Source organism: Chenopodium album, chromosome 16 (genome assembly GCF_948465745.1).
Source record: "Chenopodium album chromosome 16, dcCheAlbu1.1, whole genome shotgun sequence".
Lineage (NCBI taxonomy): Eukaryota > Viridiplantae > Streptophyta > Magnoliopsida > Caryophyllales > Amaranthaceae > Chenopodium > Chenopodium album.
In genome coordinates, this window is record NC_137849.1 from 14,276,259 (window position 1) to 14,283,160 (window position 6,902).

Consider the following 6,902-nt stretch of genomic DNA (forward strand, 5'->3'; position numbering starts at 1 on the left):
TCTCGAACTCTCTCGAAAATTTACACTACTCCCACTTGACCTTTTGGAAATGACATCTTTTCCATAAAGGGCACCTAATTGAGCAACAAACATTTTGTGCTAAGTATGACTTGTGTAGTAGTACCCCGTGCCCTGTATAGGAGTTGAACGTGTATCAAACGATTTAATACACCTTTTTATTCCTTGCTTTGTAGAAAGACTTTATAAGAATTTTTCTTATCCATATCACATATGAAGCGAAGCCTTTGCTACATTTTAATTTGATATATGTAGTTTTGTTTAGTTTTATAGCTCATCTTAAAAGTATATCTCCTGAATAGTGGTTGGAAGATAAGTTATTTTCATCAAAATATATCTCTTACAGATTGTTTGATAGCTCATTTTCATTAACTCTTCATAAGGTTTTCTTTCGGAGTTTGTTGTAAAAAAAATTCACAACTCTTGGATTTTATCAAGGTCTTGACTCAAATTCTCATTATTACGATCATATCGCAATATTTTGAATATATTCACTAGTGGAAAAATCGCTATTCGTAACGGGCAAAAATAGTGTATCCATAACGAAAGCATGCGTTATTTGTACGGCCGTTATGGATAGACAATGTTATTTGTAACGGGCAATGCCCGTTACAAATAAGTTATTTATAACGGGCAAAACAACTGCCCATTACAAATACCCCATTATTTGTAACGGGCATCTGATTAAAAAAAAAATCCAGCAAATGCTGGACAGCTAGCTTTCACATGCTTTAATCAAATAATAAGATAAATTTATATTTAAACTAAATTCATGCCAAAAACATAATTCAAATGTAACATTTTTTAAAAACCAAAGAGAAGACTTATATTATAAAAGGATGAAAAATAGCATCCTTGAAACCCAGATGTTAGACCAAAAGTGGGTCACAAAAAAGGCAGCCACAAGGATAAGAAGGAGAAAACTATCCTCATGGTACCCAGCATCAACCCGAACTAGAAGAAAGTAGAAAGCTGAAAATAAACAAACATAAACAAAGTAAACTAAATAAACTTTAAAGATAAACAGGTAGCCTAGCAGTGGCTTGGGAAGCAGAACTTCGTAAGCATCAGTTTCCGTTAGTCATGGCTAGAGAGTTGGCCAATTCTTCAATGTAGATCTGCATCAAGGCAGGAGGAGAGGAGTAATGGTAAACCGTTTCATCTTCTGTCTGGGTACGGCCAATGTCAGCAAGACCATGGGAAATTTTGTTTGCTGCCCTTTTAACATAAAGCACAGTAACACTCCAATCTCGTACAAAGCAAAAGAGCAACATCATTCACCAGAACAAGTTGGTGGTCAAAATAGTCCTGCGGGTTTTCAATCATGTAGCGAATGGCTTCGGCATCTGTTTCGAGTTCTAAGAACCCGATTCCTTTGTCCCATGCAGCAGTAAGCCCTTCTCAGATAGCTATTAGTTCAGTGGAGGCTGCCTCAAGAGCAATGATCTTCATAATTCAAATGTAACAAATACACTGAATACAATTTTATATCTCCAGAACTGCTTATAAACCCGACACATTGTATGGTTAAAAATGATAATTATAAAATCAAGATATTGATATAGTACCAATATTCAATAACCACATAATAGATATGCTATAAAATCAAGTACCAATATTCAATAACCACATAATCAAATAATGTCTACTAGTTTAACTACAAAACTATAATTCTTATATAATATGACTAGAGGAGCTTGCAAATTCAAAATAAGCTACAGCAAGTCATATAATTAATTCCTCTAATAAAATGTTTCTTCACTGATGATAACCTATGAAGAAACATTTTATAAAAGGGGAAGTTTGGTTCCTAATTTCATAAAAGGGGAAGTTTCCTTGAGATGAAATAGCCCACTTCGGTGAAAATTTGCAGTGACCTTAAACACCCAAAAATTAATAGAAGTCTAATGACAGTAATGGGCCTCTAAATTCCATGTAAGGGCCCAATGAATCTAAATCTAAACTAGACATAGAAACCGCCCATAATTGATGAGAACACAAGGCTGAAACCGTTCTTACAAGTCATAAATGGTATAAAAAACTTATTATCACCTTGTGTTATTCAGCAACAAAACAATCGATTAGGTGAAAAAGTAACAAGTGCACACTTGCATGTATAAAGATGATCAACATAACAAAGGAACTTACTGCACTAGATGGCATCAAGTCTGCTAGAAGCAATGGAGAGCCAATAGCCTCCCTTATGTATTGTTCCTACATTATTACAAAGAATAAACATTATTTATGGATTTGTCAGTTTCAGATGTTCAGTGTAGCTGTTAAACTGTGAGTGCTACCACAAACACCCCAAAAAATAAGAACAACATTTTTAAGCTTTTAATACCTATGGCTGTATTGTTTAGGGGAACTGATATAGTAACTAGGTTTGCAAACATTTGTAAATCAATGTGAAAAAAGCAAGTCTAATACTAGTAATTAATCCTGTCAAATTATAATTTAACAAAAGGCAATCAATGTCTATTGTTCAAGAACATACTGAAAGAATTTTTTAGAAGAATAGGGTCAGAAAGAGAAAGACAGATTAACAGGCCACTGAGAAACAGCTAAAGACATATGTAATAAAGATAGACATTCCAAGCGCTATTTATGGACAAAGACATTGACCCCGATTATCATGAAATAACACCCAACTATAGCAAGAATGTTTCACCATAACAACATAAATGCAGTTGCTTGGTCACATATTTTCTGCCCTGTCACTCTATTTTTGTGAGAGTGAGGAATACAAATGCTGCACAAACTGCCTTTACTATTTGTTTAAGTTTAAAAAGTAAGGGATACCAGGAGCTAAGCCCAAGGCTAGTCAATTTCATACCAAGTCAGCTCTCAATTTGATGCAAGACAGTAGAATTTGGAGTAAAAGTGTATAATCTTATAAATCATTGCAAAATAGCAAAGCAGAGATGAACCATGCCCCTCCTATAAACCTTATTTTAGCTACATCAAATCCATCAAACTAAGATCTTGCTAGATTAACAAACATAAGAACCAAAGGCTTTTAAGATATCTACAAGGATAAAGGTATACTACTTTAAATCAGTTCATATAAATTAATATCAGAATATCAGTCACATTAAAAAATTCATACTAAAAACATTCCTCTAACCAAAAAATTCAACATAATACTTCTATACAGCAGTTTAAAGTCGTAAAATTCACAATAATCAAATTCCATTTCATAAGCACATTTTGTAGGATCTCAAGTATAAATCAAGTTTATTCAACTCATTTCACAGATTAGCAAGCAACTATAAAATAGTACTAATCAACGCCCAGCTACATAAGAACCATTAAATTTCATAGCTTTGTAATTTCATTCATAAATTAAATGAAAAAAAACAAGGTTTAACAAATTATATACCTTCTGGCAGCAAGACCTCTGAGAAGCTTGTAACGAAGAGAATCGCACTGAGCAATAGCGCAATTAAATTTCTTCTACACAATCGAGCTCAGCTCCTTAATCTTTCTTCCCTTCTCACCTAATCAACTCCAAACAATAAAATATCAAAATGAAAATCGCAAAAATTCCAAAAAAAAAATAAAAAAAGAATCAAATCAAATCAAAAACCAAAGAAAGGGGGAGACTACCAAGAACATTTTGGGTACGAGTAGCCTTAATGATCAGTTCACAGACGTCCCTAACCTTAACACCAGCAGCTAGGCACCATTAGCGAAGATCTCTAATGAAAACTTCGTTGAGTTAAGCGTAGAAGACACCAGAACCTCCGCCGCATCATCTTATTCTTTAGAACCGTACACAGGAGAGCGGCGATTCGGCTTCAAAAGCTTAGGGTTAGCAGAAGAAGGGATAATTAAGCGGCGAAATTGGGGTTGACAATGAAGGGAGGTTCATCTATGAAGGGAGGAGAGAGAAATGGAGGTAAGGAGAGTGAAGTGAGAGAAAAATTGCCATTGAAGGAAGCAGGAGATATCTGAGGAGGGAGAAAGAGAGTGAGTGAGAGAAAGAGGAGAGATAGTGTGAATGACGGCTGCGAGGAAGTTTAAAAAGGAAGAAGACGTTAGGCTTTTTTTAACATCTACTCCAACTTATTTGTATCGGGCAATTGCTGCCTGTTACAAATACCAAATTATTTGTATAGGGCAAAACGCTGTCCGTTACGAATAATGCAGTTTTTTGTAACGGGTGTTACTTTGCCCATTACAAATACTATTTTCCGTACAACTATGCTGCTTTATTGTAATGGGCCGTAATTTTGCCCGTTACAAATAGGTTTATTTTAACTAACAAATTATTGCCCGTTACAAATAGAGTGTTACAAATGACATTTTTCCCAATAGTGATTGCCAAGTAAATGTCTTGACTCAAACTTTCATCATTACAATCATATTGTAGTGTATTTATTATCTTGTCAAGTTGATTCTGAATTTCATACTGAACCTTTTAAACTTTTCAAAATTTTCACACTTTAGCTTCAACTAAGCACAAGTGATCATATCACAAATGAAGTTTCATTGTACGTCTCTAGACTTTAAACCTTAGGTTTTCTTACATCGATATGTATTAGACCTTGAATTCATATCATCATTTCTCTAAACGATGACTTGTCAAAAATTTCAAATTAGAATGATATTTACATATATCAATACAAACACAATATAATGATATTGAAAGTCCATCCCTTTGAATATTCCGCATGCAATATTCATTTTCATTCGAATTAATTGACATTTTAAAGACAATTCATATATATAGAACTGGTTTATCTACATCTATCATATAGAACTTCTAAACCTATTTAGCTTTTCAAAACACATCGTGACTCAATAAAGCATAGAATAATATTTACTCCATATTTTTGAATCTTCAATGCTTAGTCATTACTAACATTGAATGGGTATGTTTTGATAATGACAAAAATAAATAACATTTATTTAATTCTAAATAGGTAAGGTGAAATATAGGTTCTACTTGTAAAAGTTGTAACTTTTGCTTCCAGACTTGTAGCTTCTACTTGTGAAGTAGCAACATTTGCTTCTAAACTTGTAAATTTATTTCACTTTAAGCCATACTTCTTCATTTAGTTCAACCACATTCTCAATGAGAGAGAACTAAACATGACATCACATGTCCAAGAAGTAGTAATATGCTAAAAAAATTTCTATAGTATACTTCTTAAATTGGAACATTTCCATTCCTTTACCTTCCAACTGTATGAGGTAGTTTCTAATCAATTGAAATTGGTCCATTTAATTTGAAACATCTATTGTTCATAACAACTTTTAGCATGTAAGTAGTTCTAGGTTTGAGAGGTAGCAACTTGTTTGCATTTCTTAGCCTATAACTTCTTAATGCAATCCTCATATATTCTTAAATCCTTCCCTTTGAGCCACTTTGAACATTTCTCTTAGGTTCAAAATGATACTTTGCTTAATTACTTTAAGCTCTTTTCATGATTTTGCTAAGTCTATTCAATCATTATTCATATTAGAGTTTAATCAACTATTTAACTCCATATGAAATGGATCAAGAATAATGTCTTTTGATCAACTTTTGACCATAAAGACTTCCAATTACTTTCTTATATTCAATCATATTGAAGATAAGAAATTTTATTGGACTTCTATACTTGTCTTTTAGAGGGTTTGTACCTCTCATCTCATTATATCCCTTGAAACACTTTTCAAAATGAAGACGTGTTGGCATTTTACTAACATTTTGAATAAAACCAACCTTAAACATGTGACATGGGTTTCTAAATTGCCTTTTATAACCATCTTAGCAAAATTGGAATATAGGTTTATGGATTATCTTTTAACCTTTTGAGAACATTCTCAACTTTATTTTCAATCGAGGAGATTATATATTAAATAAAATTAGAACGAAATATTACATATAGATAAACACAAAATTCAATTATTTTAATATAATTTAAAGTACCATAAGCGAATTAAAATTGGTAACTTTAAAACATTTTATTCAATATTAATCCCAATTGAATTAAATGATTCCAAAATCCTTTATTTATGTAATAGTTGACCGGACTGAGGCCCTAACATCAAGCATTACGTTTTCAAGGTGAGTAAACTCTTTACGGATTGCGATTCCTGCAACTCTTGGTTGAATTGAAAGGAATAGTGTCCTTCGAACAAGTGTATTATTCCGATAGGGGGTTCGGAATTATTAGAAAGCTAATTTTTCAGTGAGGTCAAGTGATCGGAATACCTGGGTGGAGGCCGCTTCCGATCAGTAATATTAATGCATAATTAATATTACAGCTTAATCTTGACTGACCCCTTCGGGTCACACCCAAGCAACTAACGAGCCGAAGCGACGAATTAATTCGGAAGGAATTATTGAGTCGACCGAGTAATAAATATTTAGACGTCGGATATTCGAGCTTAGAGCGTCGAAACCGAGCGTCGGAAGTCGAGTCGAAAATAGTAAAAGACGAGACGTACAAATAGTAATAAATCAACGTATTTCCCAAAATACCCCTAGCATTGGAGTGCCCCGAGCAAACCGAATGTTAGGGGCACAATGCGTAGCATGGTGGCTAGCATGCGCACCAAGCCGAGCCTTAGCTGGCTGGTGCGTGCTAGCGCACCAATGCTAACATGGGTGCCACATCCAAATGCATACACGAGAGCAGCAGCAACCCGCACATAGCATGCGCGGCTTGCTAGCCGAGAGCAACAGCAGCCCGCACGCTTGTGTAGGCCTGCTATGCGTGGCAGCCGCAAGCATGGTAGCCCACTTGGCTGCCTTGGTGCCCAAGTGGGGCTGCCATGTGGCTCGACATGATTGGAGGAGTTTTGATGTGTTGGCCGGTTTTGGGGAGAGGGAGTGGGGAGCAAGTTTGGTCCCCCCTCTCCAAGTGGTCCTCACTTACTCTCTCATGTAT

The 6,902-nt window shown here is 34.8% G+C and overlaps 1 long non-coding RNA gene across 1 annotated transcript; it reads right to left on the minus strand.

Annotated features, from left to right (window-relative positions):
• Positions 1–885: 885 nt before the first annotated feature.
• On the minus strand, positions 886–3,990 carry LOC145584945 (uncharacterized). Its single transcript, XR_014100459.1, has 4 exons — positions 3,628–3,990; positions 3,401–3,518; positions 2,167–2,232; positions 886–1,517 (listed from the first exon to the last, which is right to left on the minus strand). It is a non-coding gene; the product is annotated as an uncharacterized LOC145584945 (long non-coding RNA).
• Positions 3,991–6,902: the final 2,912 nt, after the last annotated feature.